Source organism: Cervus elaphus, chromosome X (genome assembly GCF_910594005.1).
Source record: "Cervus elaphus chromosome X, mCerEla1.1, whole genome shotgun sequence".
Classification (NCBI taxonomy): Eukaryota; Metazoa; Chordata; class Mammalia; order Artiodactyla; family Cervidae; genus Cervus; species Cervus elaphus.
The window spans coordinates 75,290,265-75,317,970 of record NC_057848.1 but is presented as its reverse complement, the minus strand read 5'-3'; the positions used below and the strand labels follow the sequence as shown (position 1 = coordinate 75,317,970).

At 45.3% G+C, this 27,706-nt stretch overlaps 1 protein-coding gene across 4 annotated transcripts in view; it reads left to right on the top strand.

Annotated features, from left to right (window-relative positions):
* Positions 1–27,706, top strand: part of CD99L2 (CD99 molecule like 2) — a 139,206-nt gene that overhangs the window by 7,255 nt on the left and 104,245 nt on the right. The gene's annotated exons all lie outside the window — the stretch shown is intronic.

The following is a 27,706-nucleotide window of genomic DNA, read 5'->3' as shown; positions in this document are numbered from 1 at the left end:
TATTGTTTTCATTTGCCATTTAATTAACTTATTTGGCTGCACCAGGTCTTCATTGCGGCATGTGGGATGTTGTTCCCTGACCGTTGGGGGGGGGTGGAACCCAAGCCTCCTCTGTTGTCTTAGCTACTGGACCACCAGGCAAGACCCTATTTTGCCATTTTAAATCAATCCCCAATCTGCTCAGAGTTCAGGATTTTAAATGTGCAGAAAATTGGATTGTGGTTAGGGCTTTCCAGGTGGCTCAGTGGTAAAGAATCCGCCTGCCAATGGAGGAGGCACGGGTTCAATCCTGAGTCGGGGAGAAGGAAGTGGCAACCCACTCCAGTCTCCTTGCCTGGGAAATCCCATGGACAAGAGGAGCCTGGCAGGCTATGGTTCATGGGGTCACAAAGAGTCGGACATGACTGAGTGCCTGAGCACGTTGTTGGTGCGGCAGTGAACACTTTAAAGCATCTATGAGGGCTCCAAAAGGCGGTCGGTGGTCTTTTGCCTGGCTGTGATTTTAAACTGCTTCACAAGGAGATTGCAGACTGTGCCCTGTGTGGGGGGCCACCTGTATGCGGAGTCCCCAGCTGTGTCCCCCAAAGACCTTGCCCCCCCTCCCGTCCTAACAGCTGCACTGAAAGCAGGTGCAGTCTGTGGCCAGCAGCCAGGCCTTCTTCTTTGTCCGGGTGGTGCCTGCCCCTTTGCTGAGGAGGCGGGGTGTGCTGCAGGCTGCCCTCTGTCCCCAGGCGGGTTGGGGGAAAGGACCAAAGCAGAACTGGGTGGGCCTGGACGGCCACTGCACCTTCAGGTGGTTTTCAGCTCTGTTTTTGCTCATTTCCTACCTGGGTCTGCTCATCCGATGCCCGAGGGTTCTGCAGCTTTGAAACAAAAACACTTTGAAAACTGTAGTGGAAGCCCTCAGAGAGGAGTGCCCTGTCCAGTGAACATCTATTTAAAGGAGCGGCCAGACAACATCTGGCTGGCATCACAAGGTGGTTCTGTGTGGGATTATTTTCCAAATGAGAGGCGGTACCCTCAGCAGGAAGCATCATTGCAGTGCAGAATTCATGACCCCCCCAAACAGTGCCAAGGCCACAGGCGGCTTGTTCTGACCTCCTTTTCATGTTTATTGCTGCTTCAGCTAGCCTGGGATGACGGAATGAACACGGGGCCTGCATTCCAGTGTGGCCCCACTGTTTGCTGGCGACAGTTGCCTTATCTGCACCAAGAGGCTGCTGACCTCTCTGCTGTGTTGGCCTCACAGAATTGTTGGAGTAGCCAATTAACTGCTACTGCAAACAGGCAGGCTGTGTTGTCAAGATATTAGCGAAGTTAGGCTCCCGGGAGGGGAGGAGAATGGGAAAGAGGCCACCTGCCCAAGGGCCACTTTCTTTGCTTGCTAGCCTGGTTTCTAACGAGCATTCAGGGCTTCCACTTACAAAAGCTTTTATTGACCAGAGCCGAAGTGCCCGCTGAATGAGTGAGCTGGGTTGAGTCCCAGTGAGCTCAGAGGAAGAACTGTCCCAAGAGCAATTCTAATTTTGTTGCTCTTCATATCCCCTTGGCCTCTTGCAGAGTTCTAGGCTATCTTTTCTTACTTTCTCACCATTCATTCATTTGGTTCTATCATTTAGCTTTAAAAAAAAAAAAAAAAGGTCAGGTGGAGGGGAGCAAAAATCCAAAGTAGTAATGCCTAAAAAGAAAGAAACAAAAACTGTTTTAATCTTTTGTTGGTAAAATACTCTATACCATGTGGACTTGTAGTAGTTTGGGACTCCCATTAATTTCTTCCTAACATTTGGCCTCAGCCCTCTCCCACAGCTGCTCCTGGCCAAGGTCAATGATGACTTCAGTGTGGCTAAAGCCCAGGGTCATCTGACACCTCTGATCACACCCTCCCCTGGAAGCACTTTCTCCTCATGGCTTCTGGAAGCCACAGTGGCCATTCCTTGCCATTTCATTCTCCTCCTCTCTGACCTCAGCGCTTCCGGGCGTGTCTTGGACATAGTCCAGGTCTTGGACATAGTTCTGGCTTACCTGTGCTTGCTTCCCAGGTGCTTTCAGCAGCCTTATGGCTTGAACTGAAATCCCATCTGCATGCTTTTGACTCTTCAGTTTCTATCCCCAGTCCTGATCTCTCTTGACCTTCAGGCTCCTGCATTCACCCTCCCCACATGGTCATCTGATGCCTTGCTGAAATCCTTCCAGTTCAGCTCTTCTCTCCCACCGAGTCCTCACCATTTCCTCAGGATTTCCAGACCTCCTCACAATCCAGCAACCAAACGGCCCCTGCCCTGTGCAGCCATGTTAACTTATTTTAACATGATCCCTGCTCATTGGCATCACAGAAGACCCAGTGCAAGCCTAAGCTGCTGCTGGCTGCCTCCAGACCTGCTCCTCCCACCTGTGTAACTGGCAATCCATCCTGCTAGGGGCTTTGGCCACTCTTCCATGGCTGTTTTCCTCATAGCCCACATCTGAACTGTCAGAAGACCGCACCTGTGACCACCCTCAACTCATCCAGACTTCCACCTCTTTTGACTTCCTCTCTGGCTGCCTCCCTTGGCTGGGCCACCGTACCCTCTCATTGGAGCCCTGACAGTGACTTTCCCACAAGTGTCTCAGAGTCCACTCCTGCCCCCTACACTCCAGCCTCCACACAGCAGCAGAACCCTCCAGCAGCTTCCAGTTGTAATGACAATAAATCTAAATCCCTACTGTGACCTACAAGTCCCCAAAGAATGGGGACTACCCATTCTCTGACCTTGGTTCCCACCCCTGCCTGGGGCTGGCTTGCTGGTCCTCCAATATGCTAAGCACTCCATCGCTCTGGGATCTTCATGTTTGTCCTCCCCCCTGGCTAGAAGTTCCTCCCCCAGGTAGTTGCATGGTGGGTCTCAAGGACTTTTAGAGCACCCCTGTCGAGGGGGGACAGCGTGGGGATTTGCCTTTCTCCACCAGTCACTGTTTCCACGTGGAGAAGGGTCACGGAAGGTTGAGTACTTTTTAACCCCAGTTCATTTCAGTCACTCAGTCGTGTCAGACTCTTTGCGACCCCATGGACTGCAGCACACCAGGCTTCCCTGTCAATCACTAACTCCCAGAGCTTGCTCAAACTCATGCCTGTTGATGCCATCCAACCATCTTATCCCCTGTCATTCCCTTCTCCTCCTGCTTCAGTCTTTCACAGCATCAGAGTCTTTTTCCACTGAGTCAGTTCCTCGCATCAGGTGGCAAAAGTATTGGAGCTTCAACTTCAGCATCAGTCCTTCCAATGAATATTCAGGACTGATTTCCCTTAGGGTGGACTGGTTTGATCTCCTTGCTTTCCAAGAGACTCTCAAGAGTCTTCTCCAACACCACAGTTCAAAAGCATCAATTCATTGGTGCTCAGCTTTCTTTATGGTCCAACTCTTACATTCATATATGACTACTGGAAAAACCATAGAGGCTATTGATCAGGGTTTCTCAATCATGGCACTGTTGACACTTAGGGTGGGAGAAGTCATCTGCAGTGGCCTCTCCTGTGCATCATAAGATACTTAGCATTCTTGGCTTCTCCCTACTAGATGCCAGGAGCGCCCCCCACCAAGTCTGCCAACCCCAAATGAATCCAGACATTGCCCAGTGCCCCCAGGGGGCAGAACCACCAAGGCTGAGACCAGCTGCTATAGAGATTACTTGTGACTTCACTCTTCATTTTCAGTATTCCTCATGAGTCACTGAAGTTCTGTCATCGTCACATTGCCCCAGGATACACGTTAGAGAAAAGCAGATCACAGCTAACCTTTGTGGAGTGGTAGCAGCACCAGCTGACTAGGAAAACACGGTCAGCTCCTTGGTGAGCTTTGAGCTCATCCTAGTTTGATCAGGCACATCACCAATCTCCTTAGGTAGCTATTTTCTGCATAGATTCCCACAGGTGGCTCATCTATTTTGTGTTCATCCTTATTAGTTTCAATTTTAGCTGACGACCTTGTCTTTTTAAATATGTTTTCCAATTTTCTGAGAACTGTTGAAAAAGAATAAACAGAAAAGTGAGGCAAAGACTTGACCAGGCAATTCAAAGAAGAAGAAATCAAATTGGACAAGAAACATGAAAAGATGTTCAACCTCATTAGTAATTGGTGAGTTGCAAATTAAACTGTAATAAGATAAAATTACATGCCCTCCAGTAAGCTAAAAATTATAATGAAGTCTGACAATACCAGGTGTTTACATGGTTACAAGAGCAATATGTGCTCTTTGTAGTAAACTTGGAAAATGTAGAAAACCCAAGGTTAACCACTCTTAACATATTGGAATACAGTCTTTTTTTTTTTTTTTTTGGCTGCACTGTGTGGCTTGCAGGATCTTAGTTCCCCAATCAGGGACTAAATCGGGGCCCTGGAAGTGACAGTGCTGAGTCCTAACCACTGGACTGCCAGGGAATTCCCTAGAATACACAGTATTTCCAAAGCATTTTTTTCTCTGTAGAAATATGTATTCCACATTATTAGTATTGAACTGTGTATAGCTTTTCCCCTTATTGTGAAATATAGCATATAGAAAAGTGTGTAAGGCCTTTAACAAGTAAGTATAAAGTGAAGATCTGTGTCATCACCAGTCAGGCCAAGAAATAGAATGTTGACGGTATCCGGTGGACCTCTGTGTGCCCTACTGGTCACAGCCCCATCCTCCCCTCAGAGCTGACACTAGCCTGCCTTTTCTGTAGTCATTTTTTTTTTTTTTGCTTTATTCTACCATGTATCATGTGGCCCCAAATAATACAGTCTAGTTTGGCCTGTCCTCAAGCCTTGTAGAAATGGAATTACACTCTGTATAGGCTTTTGAGTTTTGCCTCTTTTCCCTCAGCATTACTAATGATCTCTTGTGTGTATTTGTGGCTCATTCATTTTCATTGCTACACGTTATTCCACTGTTTGAATATACTGCAAGTAAAAAAAATTCATTATCTTATTGATGGGCTTTTGGGTTGTTTCCAGGTTTTGAATGTTTCAAGCAGTTCTGGCATAACTATTCTTTTTTTTTTTTCTTTTTTCTTTTGGCATAACTATTCTTATGCAGATATCTACAAGTTCCTCTGGGGTACTGGTTCTTTTTTAATTTACTGAAGTATAGCTGATTTAGAATGTTGTGTTAATTTCTTCTGTAGAGCAAAGTGGCTCAGTTATACATATATATGTTTTTTTTTCGTTGTGGTTTATCATAGGATTTTGAATGTAGCTCCCTATGCAATACAGTAGGACCTTGTTGTTTACCCATTCTATATACACCAGTTTGCATCTGCCAGTCCCAAACTCCTACTGCATCCCTCCTGCATCTCCTCCTTGGCAACCCCAAGTCTGTTCTCTGTGAGTCTGTTTCTATATCATAGATAGGTTTATTTGTCCCATGTTTCAGATTCCACATATAACTGATATCATATAGTATTTGTCTTTCTTTTTCTGACTTCACATAGTATGATAAACTGTAGGCCCATCCATGTTGCTGCAAATGACATTTCATTCTTTCTTATGGCTGATTAGTATTCCATTGTATATATGCGTCTAGGGTACTGGTTCTTAATCTGTGGTCTGGGGACCCTTGGAGGACCCCCAAGGCCTTTTCAGAAGTCCACAGGATCTAGCTATTTTCATAATAACACTAAGATATTAAACACATTGTTTTCTAGTGCGTGTACTGTGTGTCGTCGCTCAGTCGTGTCCGACTCTTTGTGACCCCATGGACTATAGCCGACCAGGCTCCTCCATCCATGGGATTTTCCAGGCAAGAGTACTGGAGTGGGTTGCCATTTCCTTCTCCAGGGGATCTTCCCGACCCAGGGATTGAACCCGGGTCTCCCGCATTGCAGGGAGACTCTTTACCCTCTAAGCCACCAGGGATATGATGTGTAATTAACAGTACACTGGTGGCTAATGGAACATGTGCTTTTGTCTTCTTGTGGTTTAGACAGTTTTAATTTCTAAATGATAAGTATCAATGGATATAAACCACATAAACAAAAGCTTTTTGAGATTCTCAATTTTTGAGTGTTTGAGCATTGCTGTCCTTGGGTTCTACTTAAGAGTGGTGTTTCTGGGTGAAGTAGTCAATGTTTGTACCTTCAGTCTTATCAGGTGATGGCACACCATCTTCCGGAATGAAGTGGAAGTGAAAGTCACTCAGTTGTGTCTGACTCTTTGCGACCCTCTGGACTATACAGTCCATAGAATTCTCCAGGCCAGAATACTGGAGTGGGTAGCCTTTCCCTTCTCCGAGGGATCTTCCCAACCCAGGGATCGAACCCAGGTCTCCCACATTGCAGGCAGATTATTTACCAGCTGAGCCACAAGGGAAGCCCAAGAATACTGGAGTGGGTAACCTATCCCTTCTTCAGCAGATCTTCCTGACCCAGAAATGGAACCGGGGTCTCCTCATTGCAGGCAGATTCTTTACCAACTGAGCTATCAGGGAAGCCCCCATCCAAAATGGTTGTACCATTTTATATTCCTATTGACAACATAGATGTGTTTATGTTGAACCACACCCCTCACCAACACTTGGTACTGTCAGACTTCAGTATGATTTTAGTTACTAGTGGGTGTGTGATTTTATATTTTTATGGTTTTATTTGCATCATTCTGGTTACTAATAAAGTTGGGCATCTTTTCATATGTTTATTGTCCAATTTGACTTCTTTACTAATTATCTAGTCAAGTCTTGACTTGTTTATATATTCTTTTTCTATAGTTCTCACTCTGTTGCTATTTAGTTGCTAAGTTGTGTCTGACTCTTGGTGACCCCATGGACTGTAGCCCTCCAGGCTCCTCTGTCTATGGAATTCTCCAGGCAAGAACACTGGATTGGGGTTCCATTCCCTTCTCCAGGAGATCTTCCCAACCCAGGCATTGAACCCCAGTCTCCTGCATTGCAGGCAGATTCTTTACCACTGACCCACCAGGGAAGCTTTATTTACTCATTTGCTTGGTTATTTTTGGCTGTGTATTGCCCTTGAAATATTTATGTGGGGATTCTTTGAAGGCTAAGTCTAGGATAAATGTACCTTCTTCCAGAGAAGATTTCTATTTGACTTTGTCAGCTGCCTTAGGACATTTATTAGCCTGGGACCACTTAAAACAAATGTCTAATTATTTCCCTTTGTTTCCATAGCACCAAGGCAGTTTCCTTGCAGTCCTGTGGAGGTTGAATTGGGAGGGGCAAGTTTCAGAGTCACTTTTAACCCCAAGGATGTGGTCCTCTGGTGTCCCAGTTTGATGTGAAAAGAATTTTCTACTAAATAGTTTCCTCAATTTAGGTAGCCATGGTCCTAAACTACAGTCCCCTTTCCTGTCTTCGAAGGTTGCCAAAATCAAGGGCAAAATTTGTCCAGCATGGGTTCCTATATCTCTGGGTTTCCTGCTGTCTCTTAGGTTTTGCCATCCATGCTTGTTGTTGTTTAACCATTTTGTGAGTTCTTCAGGGCCATTAAGGGTATGTGTTTTAAAATCGCCCATTTTCAGTTCAGTTCAGTGACTCAGTCATGTCCGACTCTTTGCGACCCCATGGACTGCAGCATGCCAGGCCTCCCTGTTCATCACCGACTCCCAGAGTTCACCCAAACCCATGTCCATCGTGTCGATGATGCCATCCAACCATCTCATCCTCTGTCGTCCTTTTCTCCTCCTGCCCTCAATCTTTCCCAGCATCAGGGTCTTTTCATATGAGTCAGCTCTCTGCCTCAGGTGGCCAAAGTATTGGAGTTTCAGCTTCAACATCAGTCCCTCCAGTGAACACCCGGGACTGATCTCCTTTAAGATGGACTGGTTGGATCTCCTTGCAGTCCAAGGGACTCTCAAGTCATCTCCAACACCATAGTTCAAAAGCATCAATTCTTTGGCGCTCAGCTTTCTTTATAGTCCAACTCTCACATCCATACATGACCACTGGAAAACCGTAGCCTTGACTATACAGACCTTTGTTGGCAAAGTAATGTCTCTGCTTTTCAATATGCCATCTAGGTTGGTCATAACTTTCCTTCCAAGGAGTGTCTTCTAATTTCATGGCTGCAATCACCATCCGCAGTGATTTCGAAGCCCAGAAAAATAAAGTCAGCCACTGTTTCCACTGTTTCCCCATCTATTTGCCATGAAGTGATGGGACCGGATGCCATGATCTTAGTTTTCTGAATGTTGAGCTTTAAGCTAACTTTTTCACTCTCCTCTTTCACTTTCATCAAGAGGCCCTTTAGTTCTTCTTCACTTTCTGCCATAAGGGTGGTGTCATCTGTTCTTAATTGGAAGGCAGCTCCAAATAATCTATCCTGCTCTTACTAGAAACACAGATTGATATATCTTTATCTTGTTTATGTGTGTAATCTTATATTGTATTTTCTTATGCAATTAAAGTAGTTTTCAGTACATGACTTCTGATGGATGTTAAGGCGGACTCCGGGTCTTTGCTATTATACATTACGTTTCAGTAAACATTTGTGCATCATATTTGACTGAGGATAATGACAGGATGGCTGAGAGGCCGGTAGAGAGACGGTATGAACCTTAGTCAGTGCTCCATTCATGTCAGCTGTTGTTCCTGTTCTTATCATGTACACACATGAGGTGGCCCAGGAGCCTGTGGAGGAGGAGACAGTCTTGTGCTGGGCTGTGAGGAACCAGCCAGCCAGTTAGGGGTTGAAAGGAATCATGCCAGGTGACAAAGGGAGCTGGTTAAGGAATGTAACCCCCAGGGGCCTGGCTTGAGTCACAAACCCTGACCTGGCAGCTGAGCCAATGCCAGTCAGCGCAGGGATGTGAGACCTGCTACTGCACCAAGATGCCACCCCAGAATGCAGCCAGGCTCCTCCACAAGGTGTGTTGATTCAGTTCCCCCAGGCACCCTGCTGTGTGCTGACTCAACGCAGATGACTCTAGCATTGGCCTTGCTTTCAGAAGCTCCTAGTGTGGTGGGTTCTCCTCTCGAAGTTGCGGATTGGCAGGGTGAGAGGAGAAGTTGTGACAGGGATGGCTGATGCTGGCTTGGATGTCTGCCATGACCGTGCTGGGATGGTGCCAGTTGGGAAAGGAAAAGGAGTCAGTCCTCTGGCCCCATGGAGAGCAGGAGGGGCTGGCACAGGGCTGCCTAGCAGGCTCTGCAGGTTTGCTGTGGCAGTAGGTCTGGGCAGGATTGCCAGGACAGGGCCCAAGCCAGAGAGTGGGATATGCAAGGTGGTGCAGTTCATCATGTAGAATGGAGATGGAGTTTCCTCTAGCCAGGTGAACATGCATCAGTATCTCATGCCTTTTTATAGCTCAATAGTTTTTCATTGTATTGGTACAAGACTTTATTTATCCATTCATCAGATGATGGACACGGATTATTTCTACTCTTTGGCTACTGTGAATACTGTGGTAAACATTTATGTACAGATTTTTGTGTGGACATATGCTTTTAAGAAGACTCTGGAGAGTCCTTTGGACAGCAAGGAGATCAAACCAGTCAATCCTAAAGGAAATCAACCCTGAATATTCCTTGGAAGGACTGGTGCTGAAGCTGAAGCTCCAGTACTTTGGCCACCTGATGTGAAGAGTTGACTCATTGGAAGAGACCCTGATGCTGGGAAAGATTGAGGGTAGGAGGAGAAGGGGGTGACAGAGGATGAGATGGTTGGATGGCATCATCGACTCAATGGACATGAATTTGAGCAAGCCCCAGGAGATGGTGCAGGACAGGGAAGCCTGGCTTGCTGCTGTTCCCTGGAGTCACAAAGAATCAGATACAAATTAGCAACTGAACAAAAACAATGTTTTCAGTTATCTTGGGTAGAATTGCTAGATCATATGATAATACTGTGTTTTACCTCTTAAGGAATTGTCAGGTGAGTTTATCATCTCACCAACAGTGTGTGAGGGTTCCAGTTTCTCCCCATTCTCACCAGTGCTTATTTTCTGTTGTTTTGAGAAAAACATCCTAATGACTGTGCAGTAGTATCTCATTGTGGTTTTGTATTTCCCTGATGACTAATGAAGTTGAATGTTGTTTCCTGTGCTCATTGGGTCATATTCTTGAGTGAAAGTCTGTCCAATGCAGAGTACTAAAGTGGGAACCAGGAGGTCTTGAGCTAACCATAGCTATGATCTGGTCCAAAGCGGGCACTTCACATGGCTTGTTAGATTTGATAGATTCCCAGGTCCTTTATGGTATGTTGTTCCTCTTAGACTTATTCCCAAGTACTTTATATTCTTGTTATAAATGTGATTTCCCCAGTTAAAATTTTAAGTAATGATTGTTGGCATTTAAGAAAGCTACTGAGATATCTATATCTACATGTATATATATATATAAAGTAAATTAAGAAGCTTCCTGCATGCATCTACCCAAATAGCCCTACAGTAACAAGAGAGAATCACTCCCTTCCTTCCAATTCCACACCCCAGTGAGGTCACCAGTATCAATAATTTGGCGCCTGCTATTTCAGTATCTACTCTAGAAATGCATTTGCCCTGATGGCCTTAGTGAAACCTTAGAGTAGACCAATGGGGCAAATGACAGAAGCTACACTCCAGTTTGGTTGAGAAAATAAAGGGAGATGAAGAGGAAAGGCAGGGAGTGGGGATCTGAAGGAAAACATAAGCATGTTCCTAGGTGAGTGAAAAGAGCCAAGGAAAGAGGGTGATGACTGAAACACAGATGGGAAATGATGGAATTGATTAATAATTTAGTTTACTAGAGAGGAGGCAGTGGAAGTAGGAGTGTCGAACTGGTGGCAGGAAGTGTCTAGATTAGAGATATTCAAATAGTGGGCCCCTGAGGCCTTTGAATTGACATTGGGGTCATTGTTGTCTGTAAACACAATAAGTGGTACAGCTGGGTTATTCATGTACTGGAGTTAAAATGCATTTAGATTGTTAGAATGACATTTAGATGTTTTGATTAAACAAAATGCAGACATTTTAGAATCTGATGGGACAAGCCTTTATTAAACTATTCTTTCTAAAATTTCCTGTTTCCCTATGCATACTATGGGTCAAATTTTCAAGTTAAAAAAGTCCATTGGGATTTTAATTGAAATTGCATTGACTAGGTTGATTTTTAGGAAAGCTGACTTTAAAAAAGCATTACATTTTCCCACCCAAACAGTGGTTTCTCTACTGAGTTCTGTGTTCTTTTGCATCGTATATCTTTCTTCATGTTCTAGCTAACATTTCTTGTTAGTCTTATTCCCAAGTTCTTTATATTCTTGTTATAAATGTGATTTTTTCCCCCAGTTAAAATTTTAAGTAATGATTGTTGGCATTTGAGAAAGCTACTGATAAATACACACACACACACACACACACACACACACACACACACACACACACACACATTTTTTATTGCTAATCACCTTACTAAACAATCTTTATTTCTCCTAGTTTTTCACTTGATTCTCTTGGCATCTTGGTATTTCCAGGTATATGATCATATCATCTGCAAGCAGCACTGACTTGGCCTCTTCTCCAGTAATTTTCCCCCTTAGTAATCTCTCACCTGCTTCTCCTGGCTAGCACACCCAGGACTGTGTTAAATAATAGTGGTGCTAAGGGACCTCCTTGCTTGTTTGTGACTTTGGTTTGTGATATGTTGCTTTGTCTTACTAAGGAAAAATCCTCATTCCTGCTTTACAAATGATTGGGATTTTTGAAAAATCAGATTTAGACACTGAATTGTATCCAGTGTTGGTTTAGTATCTCAAGATCTGTTTGTTCACTTTTAACCCAATAATATAGTAAACCCTATCCCTAGACCCCATCCTGGTGAGTGTTCCAGTGATCCCACTGTGCTTTGGATGTGTTCTTTTTGAGTGCATGCTTGGGTGCTATTTGTGCACACAGTATTTTTATGTCAGTATTCAAAAGTGACATTGGTCTGTAGTGTTCTTTTCTATGCTGCCTTTTCCAAGTGCCATTAAAAGATGGGACATTTTTATAATTTCTCTGCTCTAGAAAATTCGAACAGTTGAGAAATCATCTATCTTTTGAGGATTACAGTAATTCTTCTGTGGATTGAGCCTGGTTGGTTCTTGTAGAGCAGTAGTCATACATAACTTTCTGATTTTTTTCCTCATGGTGTTCTATTTAGGTTTTCTCTTATATATACATATACATATATGTATATGTATATATAATATTCTATATGTTAGGTTTTCTTTCTTCTTGGCTAATTTTTGAAAATTTATGTAGTTCTAGAATGATATCCATTTAATCCAGTTCAATATAAACTCCATAAAGGCAGAATATTTTTTTGTCTGTTGTGCTCACTGGTGTATCCTTAGGACCTAGAACAAGGTAGGGCACATAGTAGGTATTTATAAATATTTGTAGTCTTTTGATTTCCTTTTGTATTTTTTCTCATTCCTAATTTGGGTATCATTTCTTTTTCTCTTTTTTTAATGACTAGGTTAATGAGTGACTTAGCTCTTTTGCTGATGATTTTTTTTTAATTTATTTTTTAATTGAAGGATAACTGCTTTACAGAATTTTATTCTTTCTGTCCAACCTCAACATGAATCAGCCATAGATATACATACATCTCCTCCGTTTTGAACCTCCCTCCCATCTCCCTCCCCATCCTACCCCTCTAGGTTGATACAGAGCCCCTGTTTGGATTTCCTGAGACATACAGCAAATTCCCATTGGCTATCTGTTTTACATATGGTAATGTAAGTTTACATGTTACTCTCTTCATACATCTCACCCTCTCCTCCCTTCTCCCCATGTCCATAAATCTATTCAATATGTTTCTCCATTGCTGCCCTGCAAACAAATTCTTCAGTACCATTTTTCTAGATTCTGTATATATGTGTTAGTATATGATATTTATCTTTCTCTTTCTGACTTACTCCACTCTGTATAATAGGCTCTAGGTTCATCTACCTCATTAGAACTGACTCAAATGTGTTCCTTTTTATGGCTGAGTAATATTCCATTGTGTATATGTACCACAGCTTCTTTATCCATTTATCTGTCGATGGACATCTAGGTTGCTTCCATGTTCTAGCTATTGTAAATAGTGCTGCAATGAACAATGGGATGCATGTGTCTTTTTCAATTTTGGTTTCTTCTGGGTATATGCCTGGGAGTGGGATTGCTGGGTCATATGGTGCTTTTATTCCTAGTTTTTTAAGAAATCATCATACCATCTTTCATAGTGGCTGTATCAATTTACATTCCCACCAACAATGCAAGAGCATTCCCTTTTCTCCACACCTTCGCCAGCATTTATTGTTTGTAGACTTTTTGATGATGGCCATTCTGACCAGTGTGAGTTGGTATGTCATGTGGTTTTGATTTGCATTTCTCTCAAAATGAGCGATGTTGAGCATCTTTTCACGTGTTTGTTAGCCATCTGTATATCTTTGGAGAAATGTCTGTTTAGGTCTTTTTCCCAGTTTTTGATTGGGTTGTTTGTTTTTCTGGAATTGAGTTGTATGAGCTGCTTGTATATTTTGGAAATTAATCCTTTGTCAGTTGTTTCATTTGCTATTATTTTCTCCCATTCTGAGGGTTGTCTTTTCACCTTGCTTATAGTTTCCTTTGCTGTGTGAAAGCTTTTGAGTTTAATCAGATCCCACTTGTTTACTTTTGTTTTTATTTCCATTACTCTAGGAGGTGGGTCATAGAGGATCTTGCTTTGATTTATGTCATCAAGTGTTCTGCCCATGTTTTCCTCTAAGAGTTTTATAGTTTCTGGTCTTATATTTAGGTCTTTAATCCTTTTTGAGTTTATCTTTGTGTATGGTGTTAGGAAGTGTTCTAATATCATCCTTTTACATATAGCTGTCCAGTTTTCCCAGCACCATTTGTTGAAGAGACTGTCTTTTCCCCATTGTATATTCTTGCCTCCTTTGTCAAAAATAATGTACCCATAGGTGCAGGGGTTTATTTCTGAGCTTTCTATCTTGTTCCATTGGTCTATATTTCTGTTTTTGTGCCAGTACCATACTGTCTTGATGACTGTAGCTTAGTAGTATAATCTGAAGTCAGGAAGGTTGATCCCTCCAGTTCCATTCTTCTTTCTCAAGACTGCTTTGGCTATTCGGGGTCTTTTATGTTTCCATATGAATTGTGAAATTTTTTGTTCTAGTTCTGTGAAAAGTGCCATTGGTAATTTGATAGGGATTGCATTGAATCTGTAGATTGCATTTGGTAATATAGTCATTTTCACAATATTGATTCTTCCTACCTAGGAACATGGAATATATCTCCATCTGTTTATGTCATCTTTGATTTCTTTCATCAGTGTCTTATAGTCTTCTGTGTACAGTTCTTTTGTCTCCTTAGGTAAGTTTATTCCTAGATAGTTTATTCTTTTTGTTGCAATGGTGAATGGGATTGATTCCTTAATTGCTCTTTCTGATTTTTCATTGTTAGTATATAGAAATGCAAGTTATTTCTGTGTATTGATTTTGTATCCTGCAACTTTGCTAAATTCACTGATTAGCTCTAGTAATTTTCTGATACTATCTTTAGGGTTTTCTATGTACATTATCATGTCATCTGCAAACAGTGAGAGCTTTACTTCTTTTCTGATCTTGATTCCTTTTATTTCTTATTCTTCTATGATCGCTGTAGCTAGGACTTCCAAACCTATGTTGAACAATAGTGGTGAAAGTGGACACCCTTGTCTTGTTCCCAGTCTTAGGGGAAATGCTTTCAGTGTTTCACCATTAAGAATAATGTTTGCTGTAGGCTTATCATATATGGTCTTTACTGTGTTGAGGTAGGTTCCTTCTATGCCCATTTTTAGAAGAGTTTTAATCATAAATGGGTGTTGAATTTTGTCAAAGGCTTTTTCTGCATCTATTGAGATCATATGGTTTTTATCTTTCAGTTTGTTAATATGGTGTATCACATTGATTGATTTGCTTATATTGAAGAATCCTTGCATCCCTGGAGTAAACCCAACTTGATCATGGTGTATGAGCTTTTTAATGTGTTGTTGAATATTGTTTGCTAAAATTTTGTTGAGGATTTTTGCATCTATGTTCATCAGTGATATTGGCTTGTAGTGTTGTGTGTTGTCTTTGTCTGGTATTGGTATCAGGGTGATGGTGGCCTCGTAGAATGTGTTTGATGTGTTCCTTCCTCTGCAATTTTTTGAAAGAGTTTTAGAAGGATAGGCATTAGCTCTTCTCTAAATGTTTGATAAAATTCTCCTGTGAAGCCATCTGGTCCTGGGCTTTTGTTTTTTGGGAGATCTTTGATCACAGCTTCAATTTCAGTGCTTGTAATTGGGTTGTTCATAATTTCTATTTCTTCCTGGTGCAGTCTTGGAAGATTGAACTTTTCTAAGAATCTGTCCATTTCTTCCAGGTTATCCATTTTATTCCCATATAGTTGTTCATAATAGTCTCTTATAATCCTTTATATTTCTGCATTGTTGTAACCTCTCCTTTTTCATTTCTAATTTTGTTGATTTGATTCTTCTCTCTTTTTTCTTGATGAGTCTGGCTAAAGGTTTGTCAATTTTGTTTATCGTCTCAAAGAACCAGCTTTTAGTTTTATTAATCATTACTACTCTTTCTTTCCTTTCTTTTTCATTTATTTCTGGTCTGATCCTTATGATTTATTTCCTTCTGCTAACTTTGGAGTTTTTTTGTTCTTCTTTTTCCACTTGTTTTAGATGTAAGGTTAGGTTGTCTATTCCCTGTTTTTATTGTTTCTTGAGGTAGGATTGTATTGCTATAAACTTCCCTCTTAAAACTGCTTTTGCTGCTTCCCATAGGTTTTGAGTTGTCATGTTTTCATTGTCATTTATTTCTAGAAATTTTTTGATTTCCCTTTTGGTTTCTTCTGTAACCTGTTATTTAGAAATGTATTGTTTAATCTCCATGTGTTTGTGTTTTTTACAGTTTTTTTTTTTCTTGTAATTGATATCTAGTCTCATAGCATTGTGGTTGGAAAAGATGCTTGGTATGATTTCAGTTTTATTACATTTACTGAGGTTTGATTTGTGACCCAAGATGTGGTCTATCCTGGAGAATGTTCCATGTGCATTTGAGAAGAAGGTGTATTCTGCATTTGGATGGAATGTCCTGAAGATATCAGTGAGATCCATTTCATCTAGTGTACCATTTAAGACTTGTGCTTCCTTATTAATTTTCTGTTTTGATGATCTCTCGATTGGTGTGAGTGGGGTTTCAAAGTCTCCTACTATTATTGTGTTATTGTCAATTTCTCCTTTTATGTCTGTTAGTGTTTATCATATGTATTGAGGTGCTCCTGTGTTGGGTACATGCTGCTACTGCTGCTAAGTCACTTCAGTCGTGTCCGACTCTGTGCGACCCCATAGACCACAGCCCACCAGGCTCCCCCATCCCTGGGGTTATCCAGGCAAGAATACTGGAGTGGGCTGTGTTGGGTGCATAGATATTTACAATTATTATGCCGTCTTCTTGGGTTGATTCCTTGATCATCATGTAGTGTCCTTCCTTATCTCTTGTAATATTATTTTAAGGTCTATCTTGTCTGATATGAGGATTGCTACTCCAGCTTTCTTTGCTTTCCATTTGCATGGAATATATTTTTCTATCCTCTCACTTTCAGTCTGTATGTGTCTTGAGGTCTGAAGTGGGTTTCTTGTAGACAGCATATACAAGGGTCTTGTTTTTGTATCCATTCAACCAATCTGTCTTTTGGTTGGAGCATTTAATCTATTTACATTTAAAGTAGTTATTAACATTTATGTTCCTATTGCCATTTTCTTAATTGTTTGGGGTTTGCTTTTGTAGCTCTTTTTCTTCTCTTGTATTTCTTGACTATATAAGTCCCTTTAGCATTTCTTGTAAAGCTGGTTTGGTGGTACTGAATTCTCTTTAACTTTTGCTTGTCTGAAAAGCTTTTGATTTCTCCATCAATTTTGAATGAGATCCTTGCCGGGTACAGTAATCTTGGTTGTGGATTTTTCCCTTTCAGTGCTTTATATATATATCCTGCCATTCCCTTCTGGTCTGCAGAGTTTCTGCTGAAAGATCAGCTGTTAAACATATGGGGTTTCCCTTGTATGTTAATTGTTGCTTTTCCCTTGATGCTTTTAATATTATTTTTTTGTGTTTAACCTTTGTTAGTTTGATTAGTATATGTCTTGGTGTGTTTCTCCTTGAGTTTACCCTGTATGGGACTCTTTGTGCCTCTTGGACTTGATTGACTATTTCCTTTTCCATGTTGGGGAAATTTTCAACTATAATTCTTCAAAATTTTTCTCTTACCCTTTCTTTTTCTCTTCTCCTGGGACCCCTACAATTTGAATGTTGGTGTGTTTGACATTGTCCCAGAGATCTCTGAGACTATCCTCAGTTCTTTTCATTATTTTTACTTTATTCTGCTCTTCAGAAGTTATTTCCACCATTTTATCTTCCAGCTCACTGATTCATTCTTCTACTTCAGATATTCTGCTATTGATTCCTTCTAGAGTATTTTTAATTGCAGTAATTGTGTTTTTTGTCTCTGTATGTTTATTCTTTAATTCTTCTAGGTCTTTGTTAATTGATTTTTGCATTTTCTCCATTCTGTTTTCAAGATTTTTGGTCATCTTTACTATCATTATTCTGAATTCTTTTTCAGGCAGTTTGCCTATTTCCTCTTCATTTATTTGGACTTTTGTGTTTCTAGTTTGTTCCTTCATTTGTGCAGTATTTCTCTGCCTTTTATTTTTTAAAAAACTTATTGTGTTTGAGGTCTCCTTTTTCCAGCCTTCAAGGTTGAATTCTTTCTTCCTTTTGCTTTCTGTCCCCCTAAGTTTGGTGCAGTGGTTTGTGTAAGCTTCATATAGGGTGAAATTTATGCTAAGTTCTTTTCCTCTGATGGGCAAGGCTGAGTGAGGTGATAATCCTGTCTATTGAAGATTGGGTTTGTATTTTTGTTTTGTTTGTTGTTTGGATGAGGCATCCTGCACAGGGTGCTACTGGTGGTTGGGTGATGCCAGGTCTTATATTCAAGTGGTTTCCTTTGTGGGAATTCTTACTATTTGATACTCCCTAGGGTTAGTTTTCTGGCAGTCTAGGGTCTGGGAGTCAGTGCTCTCATGCCAAAGGCTCAGGGCTTGATCTCTGGTCAGGAACCAAGTTTGTTATGGTATTAAGTGAGATTGAAACACATACCCAAAAATGAGAAACCAAAGATGAATCCCAGAGTAATGGCAGTTACAAAATCAGGCAAATAACAATTAAAATAATGGGATATACACATATACATATATATATATCCATAAGCAAAATCAAAACAGTCCAACAAAAATAAAGTACAATGGATTGACCCAGTGAACAAAGGAAACCAAAAATTATATCTACCAGTTAAAAACAAAACTAAAGCACAAACTGGAAAATAAAACTAAAGCAAGGTGCCAATTGAGGAATAAAGCAATGAAAACAAAACTAACAAATATGTTGAGAGGAAGGGAAAGAAAGAAAAGAAAGAATAGATATGCAAAGCTAAATAGAGGTAGATAAAGAAGATTTATATACATTATAGATGAACTGCAAGGGGAAAAGAACAGTAGGAAAAGCAAACAAAGGAATAAGTGTAGAAAAAAATAATAGGTTTAAAATATTTTTAATTAAAAATTAAAGAAAAGATAAAAGGAGGAGGAAAGGGAAAACAAAAAGCTCCACAGAACTGCAAAACCCCTATGTAGAGGCAGAGGTTTATAACAACAATTAAAAATTTGATTGAAAAAAAACCCTCAAAAACTTAGGTTTTGTAGTGCCAATAAAATCGACAACTACAGCGGTGGTGGTGGGGGGGGGTGGACAAGGAAAATGAAAAAGAAAAAAATCCAAAAGAAACTTCAGAGCAAGTCAAAACATAATAATGATAAATGTTTTTCTTGAGTAACTGCTGTCAGGATCCTTTCCCTTACTGAGTCACAGTCCATCTCACCTCCCTAGAATGCCCTCCAACACTGCTGGTCTCTGGACCTACTGTGGGGGCAGCCCAGATTATAATCTCCTACTCCTGTGTGTTCTTGCCTCCAATGTCCACAGCTATCAGAACTAGTGCATTTTCTTTTGTGGGAGCTCTCAGTGGCCTTTTATATATTCTGTAGACGCAGTCTGCCTAGTTGATCTTGTGGATTTAATCTGCAGCTTGTACAGCTGGTGGGAAGGTTTGGGGTCTTCCTTAGCTGCACTGTCCCTGGATTTCAATTGTGGTTTTATTTCCACCTCTGTATGTGGGTTGTCCACTGGGGTTTGCTCTGGAGGCTTTCCTGGTGCACTTGGGTCTGCCCCAGTGAGGGCCAAGTGTGGAGGTGGTGCAGCTACTTGGGTCGCAGGGGTTCTAGCAGCACCAGGTACTCAGGGGAGTTGGCCGCTAGGGAAGAAGGAAATATAGTGCTCTAGGAGGGTATGGCAACCTGTATTGGCCAATACACTCCAGTATTCTTGCATGGAGAACTGTGGCAGCTCTGCCACAGTGAGGGTTGAGTGTGAAGGTGGCACGGCTGCTTAGATTGCGGGGACCCTGGCAGCTCCAAGTGAAAAGGGACACAGCCTGCCTCAGCCACTGGAGTTATGGCCCTATCAGAGTCTTTATTTGAGCCTCTTTGGCTAGTATTTCTCCATAGCTCTGCCCATTCAGGAACTTAAAGGGGCATCCTGGGTCGGGTCCTTCTCTGTAGGTGGGCGTGTAGGATTTTAAAGGGACACTCTGTATGGGGACCTACTCTGTAGACCTGCACATCAGGGACATAAAGGGGCACCACGGGTGGGGTCCTACTCTGTAGATCAGTGGGTCTGACTCTTAAAGGGGCCACCTGGGTGGGGGGAGGGGGTGTCCTTCTCTGTACATGGGCGTTTCAGGCACTTCAAGGGGCACCCTGTGAGGCGTCCTGCTCTGTATGTTGGTGTGTCAGACACTGAAACGGGTGCCCTGGGTGGGGTGCTTCTCTGTACATGGCCCGGTCAGGCTCTTAAAGGGGTACCCTGGGTAGGGTCCTACTCTGTAGATCGGCAGGTCAAGCTCTTAAAGCAGCACCCTGGGTGGGTTCCTTCTCTGTAGATTGGAACCTCAGGCTCTTAAAGGGGCATCCTATGTGGGGTCCTTCTCTGAAGATGGGCACAGTCAGGCTCTGAAACGGCCACCCTGGGTGGGGACCTCCTCCTTAGATGGGTGTGTCAGGCTCCTAAAGGGGCACCCTGGGTGGCATCCTACTCTCTAGATCAGTAGGTCAGGCTCTTACAGAGGCACCCTGGGTGGGGTGCTTCTCTGTAGATGGGCACGTCAGGCTCTAAAAGGGCCATCCTGCATGGGTACCTACTCCTTAGATGGGCGTGTCAGGCACTTAAAGGGTCACCCTGGGTGGGGTCTTACTCTGTAGATGTGCGCATAATGCTCTTAAAGGGGCACCCTGTGTGGGGTCATTACTCTGTACATGGGCTCGTCAGGCTCTAAAAGGGGCACCCTGCGAGCGGTCCTTCTCTGTCAATGGACATGTCAGACACTTAAAGGGACATCCTGGGTAGGGACCTACTCCTTAGCTGGGCATATAAGGCACTTAAATGGTAACCCTGGGGGTTCTACTCTGTAGGTCGCCAGGTCTGGCTCTTAAGGGGGCATCCTTAGTGCGGTCCTTCTCTGTAGATGGGCGCATCAGGCTCTGAATAGGGCCACCCTGGGTGGGGATCTACTCCTTAGATCAGCATGTGTGGCACTTAAAGGGGTACTGTGTGTGCTGTCGTACTCTGTAGTTCGGTGTGTCTGGCTCTTAAAGGGGACCCTGGGTGGGGTCCTTCTCTGTAGACCGGCAAGTCAGACTCTTAAATGGCACCCTGGATGGGTTCCTCCTTTGTAGATTGGATCGTCAGGCTCTTAAAGGGGCACCCTGGGTGAAGTACTACTCTGTAGATGTGTGCATATTGCTCTTAAAGGGGCTCCCTGGGTAGGGTCCTACTCTGTACATAGGCTCATCAGGTTCTTAACGGCGTACCATGGGAGGGGTCCAACTCTGTAGATTGGCGGGTCAGGCTGTTAAAGAGGCATCCTGGTTGGAGTCCTACTCTGTAGATCGGTGGGTCAGGCTCTTAAAGGAGCACCCTGGTTGGGGCCTACTCCTTCGATGGTCTTGTCAGACACTTAAAGGGCCACCTAGGGTGGGGACCTACTCTTTATATTCGTGAATGGGGCACCCAGTGTGGTGTGTACTCTGTAGATCGGTGTGTCTGGCTCTTAAAGGGGCACCCAGGGCAGAGTCCTTCTCTGTAGATCTGCACTTCAGGCTCTTAAAAGGATCCCTGGTGGGTTCCTGCTTTGTAGATTGGAGCGGCAGCCTCTTAAAGGGGCACCCTGGGTGGGGTCCTTCTCTGTAGATGGCCCTGTCAAGCACTTAAAGGGGCACCCTGGGACGGGTCTTACTCTGTAGATCTGCGGGATAGGCTCTTAAAGGGGCACCCTGGGTGCGATCCTGCCCTGTGATTAGGCTCCTGAGGTACTTAAAGGGGCACCCTTGGTCTCTGTAGATGGGTGCGTCCGCACATAAAGAGGCACCCTGGGAGGGTCCTACTCTGTAGATGGATGTGTCAGGCACTTAAAGAGGCACCCTGGGAGGGTCCTTCTCTGTGGATGCTCATGTCAGACACTTAAAAGGGGCACCCTGGGTGGGCACCTACTCCTTAGCTGGGTGTATCAAGCACTTAAATGGTCACCCTGGGTGGGGTCCTACTCTGGAGGACGCCAGGTCTGGCTCTTACAGGGACACTCTTAGTGCTGTCCTTCTCTGTAGATGTGCATGTCAGGCTCTGAAAGGGCCACCCAGGGTGGGGACCTACTCCTTAGATTGGCGAGTGTGGCACTTAAAGGGGCACCCTGTGTGGTGTCGTACTCTGTAAATCGGTGTGTCTGGCTGGTAACTGGCACCCTGCATGGGTTCCAGCTTTGTAGATTGTTGTGTCAGGCTCTTAAAGGGCACCCTGGATGAGGTTCTACTCTATAGATGTTTCCGTAATGCTCTTAAAGGGGCATCTGGGTAGGGTCCTACTTTGTACATGGGCTCATCAGGCTCTTAACGGGGTCCCTTGTGAGGGGTCCAACTCTGTGGATCGGCAGGTCAGACTCTTAAAGGGGCACTTGGGTGGTGTGCTTCTTTGTAGATGGACGCTTGAGGCTCTTAACGGCCACTCTGTCTGGGGACATACAGGCACTTAAAGAGGCACCCTGGGTGGGGTCCTTCTCTGTAGATGGATGCTTTAGGCTTTTGAAGGGCCACCCTGTCTGGGGACATACTCCTTAAATGGGTGTGTCAGGCACTTAAAGGGTCCCAGTGGGTGGGGTCTTACTCTGTAGATGTGTGCATAATGCTCTTAAAGGGGCACCCTGTGTGGGGTCATACTCTATACATGGGCTCGTCAGGCTCTAAAAGGGGCACCCTGCGAGCGGTCCTTCTCTGTCGATGGACATGTCAGACACTTAAAGTGGCACCGTGGGTGGGGACCTACTCCTTGTCTGGGAGTATCAGGCACTTAAATGGTCACTCTGAGTGGAGTCCTACTCTGTAGGTTGCCAGGTCTGGCTCTTAAAGGGGCACCCTCAGTGCGGTCCTTCTCTGTAGATGGGCACATCAGGCTCTGAATAGGGCCACCTGGGTGGGGATCTACTCCTTAGATCAGGGTGTGTGGCACTTAAAGGGGCACCCTGTGTGGTGTTGTACTCTGTAGATCGGTGTGTCTGACTCTTAAAGGGGCACCCTGGGTGGAGTCCTACTCTGTAGGTCTCCAGGTCTGGCTCTAAATGGGGCACTCTTAGTGTGGTCCTCTGTTGACAGGCGCGTCAGGGACTTACAGAGACACTTTGGGAAGGGTCCTACTCTGTAGATAGGCTCCTGAGGTACTTCAAGGGGCACCCTTGGTCGGGTTATTCTCTGTAGATGGGTGCGTGGGCATTTAAACAGGCACCATGAGTGGGGTCCTTCTCTGTAGATGGATGCGTTAGTCTTTTAAAGGGCCACTCTGGTGACATACTCCTTAGATGGGCATGTCAGGTACTTAAAGGGTCACCGTGAGTGGGGTCTTACTCTGTAGATCGGGGGGAGGGGGGGTGTCAGGCTCTTAAAGGGGTACCTTGGGTGGAGTCCTGCTCTGTAGATTGGAGTATCAGGCTCTTAAAGGGGCACTTGGGTGGTGTGCTTCTTTGTAGATGGGCTCTTTAGGCGTTTAAAGGGCCACCCTGTCTGGGGACATACTCCTTAGACGGGCGTGTCAGGCACTTAAAGGGGCACCCTGGGTGGGGTCCTTCTCTGCAGATGGACGCTTTAGGCTTTTGAAGGGCCATCCTGTCTGGGTACATTCTCCTAAGATGGGCGTGTCAGGCACTTAAAGGGTCCCCCTGGGTGGGGTCTTACTCTGTAGATGTGGGCGTAATGCTCTTAAAGGGCCACCCTGTGTGGGGTCCCACTCTATACATGGGTTCCTCAGGCTCTAAAAGGGGCACCCTGCTAGGGGTCCTTCTCTGTGGATGCTCATGTCAGACACTTAAAAGGGGCACCCTGGGTGGGCACCTACTCCTTAGCTGGGTGTATCAGGCACTTAAATGGTCACCCTGGGTGGGGTCCTACTCTGGAGGACGCCAGGTCTGGCTCTTACAGGGACGCTCTTAGTGCTGTCGTTCTCTGTAAATGGGCGCATCAGGCTCTGAAAGGGCCACCCTCGGTGGGGATCTACTCCTTAGATCGGCGAGTGTGGCACTTAAAGAGGCACCTTGTTTGGTGTCATACTCTGTAAATCGGTGTGTCTGGCTCGTAAATGGCACCCTGGATGGGTTCCAGCTTTGTAGATTGTTGTGTCAGCCTCTTAAAGGGCACCCTGGGTGAGGTCCTACTCTGTAGATGTTTCCGTAATGCTCTTAAAGGGGCACGATGGGTAGGGTCCTACTCTGTACATGGGCTCGTCAGGCTCTAAAAGGGGCACCCTGCGAGGGGTCCTTCTCTGTGGATGGACATGTCAGAGACTTAAATGTTCACCCTGGGTGGGGTCCTACTCTGTAGGTCGCCAGGTCTGGCTCTTAAAGGGACACCCTGGGTAGGGTCCTTCTCTGTAGATGGGCTGTCAGGCACTTCAAGAGGCACCCTGGGAGGGGTCCTACTCTGTAGATTGGAGGGTCATGCTCTTAAAGGGGCATGCTGGGTGGAGTCCTGCTCTGTAGATTAGAATGTCAGGCTCTTACATGGGGACCGTGGGTGGAGTTCTTCTTTGTAGATGGGCTCTTTAGGCTTTTAAAGGGCCACCCTGTCTGGGGACATACTTCTTAGATGGGCGTGTCAGGCACTTAAAGGGTCCCCCTGGGTGGGGTCTTTTACTCTGTAGATGTGCACGTAATGCTCTTAAAAGGCCACCCTGTGTGGGGTCCTACTCTATACATGAGTACTTCAGGCTCTAAAAGGGGCACCCTGCAAGCGGTCCTTCTCTGTGGATGGACATGTCAGACACTTAAAGGGGCACCCTGGGTAGAGTACTACTCTGTAGGTCGGCGGGTCTGGCTCTTATAGGGGCACCCTGGATCCTTCTCTGTAGATCAGCGCGTCAGGCTCTTAAATCGCACCCTGGATGGGTTCCTGGTTTGTAGGTTGGAGCTGCAGGCTCTTAAAGGGGCACCCTGGGTAAGCGTCCTACTCTGTAGATGTGCGCATAATGCTCTTAAAGGGCCACCCTGTGTGGGGTCCTACAGTATACATGGGCTCATCAGGCTCGAAAAGGGGCACTCTGCGAGGGATCCTTCTCTGTGGATGCTCATGTCAGACACTTAAAGGGGCACCCTGGGTGGGGACCTACTCCCTCGATGGACATGTGAGACACTTAAAGGGGCACCCTAGGTGGGGACCTACTTCTTAGCTGGGCATATCAGGCACTTAAATGGTCATACTGTGTGGGGTCCTACTCTGTAGGTCACCAGGTCTGGCTGTTAAGGGGGCATCCTTAGTGCGGTTCTTCTCTGTAGATGGGTGCATCAGGCTCTGAAAGGTCCACCCTGGGTGGGGAATCTTCTCCTTGGATCTGCGTGTGTGGCTCTTAAAGGGGCACCCTGGGTGGGGTCCTTCTCTGTAGATCCACACGTCAGGCTCTTAAATGGCAACCTGGATGGGTTCCTGCTTTGTAGATTGGAGAGTCAGGCTCTGAACGGGGTACCCTGGGAGGGGTCCAACTCTGTAGATAGGCGGGTCAGGCTCTTAATGGGGGCACCCTGGGTGGGGTCCTTCTCTGTAAATGGGCATGTCAGGCTCTGAAAGGGGCACCCTGGGTAGGATCCTCCTATTAGATTGGCGCGTCAGGCACTTAAAGGGACATCCTCTGTGGGGTCCTGCTTTGTAGATAGGTGAGTCAGGCTCTTAAAGGGCCACCCTGTCTGGGGACATACTCCTTAGATGGGCGTATCAGGCTCCAAAAGTGGCACCCTGTGTGGGGTCCTTCTCTATAGATGGGCATGTCAGGCTCTGAAAGGGGCACCCTGGGTGGGGTCCTGCTCTGTAAATGGGCATGTCAGGCTCTGAAAGGGGCACCCTGGATAGGATCCTCCTATTAGATTGGCACATCAGGCACTTAAAGGGACATCCTCTGTGGGGTCCTGCTCTGTAGATAGGTGTGTCAGGCTCATAAAGGGGCACCCTGGGTGGCATCCTGCTGTGTAGATTGGAGCATCAGACTCTTAAAGGGGCACCCTGGTTGGGGTCCTACTCTGTAGATGTGCTCATAATGCTCTTAACGAGGCACCATGAGTGGGATACTACGCTGTAGTTGGGTGCGTCAGACACTTAAATGTGCACACTTTGTGGGGTCCTTCTCTGTAGATGGGCATGTCAGGCCCTGAAAGGGTCACCCTGGATAGGATCCTCCAATTAGATTGGCGCATCAGGCACTTAAAGGGACATCCTCTGTGGGGTCCTGCTTTGTAGATAGGTGTGTCAGGCTCTTAAAGGGCCACCCTGTCTGGGGCCATAAATCTTAGATGGGCGTATCAGGCTCTGAAAGGGGCACCATGGCTGGGGTCCTTCTCTGTTAATGGGTGGGTCAGGGACTAAAGGGGCACCCTGGCTGGAGTCTTTCTCTGTAGATTGGAATGTCTGGTTCTTAAAGGACCACCCTGAATGGGGCCCTACTCCTTAGATGGTTTTGTCAGGCACTCAAAGGGGCACTGTGGGGGAGGTCTTACTCTTGTACATGGGCATGTCAGGCTCTGAAAGGGGCACCCTGGGGGGGTCCTTCTCGGTCGATGGGCGGGTCAGGCACTAAAGGGGCACCCTGGGTGGGGTCCTTCTCTGTCGATGGGTGGGTCAGGCACAAAGTGGCACTCTGGATGGGGTCCTTCTCTGTCGATGGGCATGTCAGGCTCTGAAAGGGGCACCCTTGGTGGGGTCCTTCTCTGTAGTTGGGCATGTCAGGCTCTGAAAGGGGCACACTGAATGGGGCCCTACTCCTTAGATGGTTATGTCAGGCACTCAAAGGGGCACTCTGGATGAGGTCTTACACTTATAGATGGGCATGTCAAGCTCTGAAAGGGGTACCCTGGGTGGGGGCCTTCTCTGTAGACTGCAATGTCTGGTTCTTAACGGAGCACACTGAATGGGGCCCTACTCCTTAGATGGTTATGTAAGGCACTCAAAGGGGCACTCTGGGTGAGGTCTTACTCTTGTAGATGGGCATGTCAGGCTCTGAAAGGGGCAACCTGGGTGGGGGCCTTCTCTGTAGATTGGAATGTCTGGTTCTTAAAGGACCACCCTGAATGGGGACCTACCCGTTAGATGGTTATGTCAGGCACTCAAAGGGGCACTCTGGGTGAGGTCTTACTCTTGTAGATGGGCATGTCAGGCTCTGAAAGGGGCACCCTGGGTGGGGTCCTTCTCTGTAAATGGGCATGTCAGGCTCTGAAAGGGGCACCCTGGGTAGGATCCTCCTATTAGATTGGCGCGTCAGGCACTTAAAGGGACATCCTCTGTGGGGTCCTGCTCTGTAGATAGGTGTGTCAGGCTCATAAAGGGGCACCCTGGGTGGCATCCTGCTGTGTAGATTGGAGCATCAGACTCTTAAAGGGGCACCCTGGTTGGGGTCCTACTCTGTAGATGTGCTCATAATGCTCTTAACGAGGCACCGTGAGTGGGATACTACGCTGTGGTTGGGTGCGTCAGACACTTAAATGTGCACACTTTGTGGGGTCCTTCTCTGTAGATGGGCATGTCAGGCCCTGAAAGGGTCACCCTGGATAGGATCCTCCAATTAGATTGGCGCATCAGGCACTTAAAGGAACATCCTCTGTGGGGTCCTGCTTTGTAGATAGGTGTGTCAGGCTCTTAAAGGGCCACCCTGTCTGGGGCCATAAATCTTAGATGGGCGTATCAGGCTCTGAAAGGGGCACCATGGCTGGGGTCCTTCTCTGTTGATGGGTGGGTCAGGGACTAAAGGGGCACCCTGGCTGGAGTCTTTCTCTGTAGATTGGAATGTCTGGTTCTTAAAGGACCACCCTGAATGGGGCCCTACTCCTTAGATGGTTTTGTCAGGCACTCAAAGGGGCACTGTGGGGGAGGTCTTACTCTTGTACATGGGCATGTCAGGCTCTGAAAGGGGCACCCTGGGGGGGGTCCTTCTCTGTCGATGGGTGGGTCAGGCACTAAAGTGGCACTCTGGATGGGGTCCTTCTCTGTCGATGGGCATGTCAGGCTCTGAAAGGGGCACCCTTGGTGGGGTCCTTCTCTGTAGTTGGGCATGTCAGGCTCTGAAAGGGGCACACTG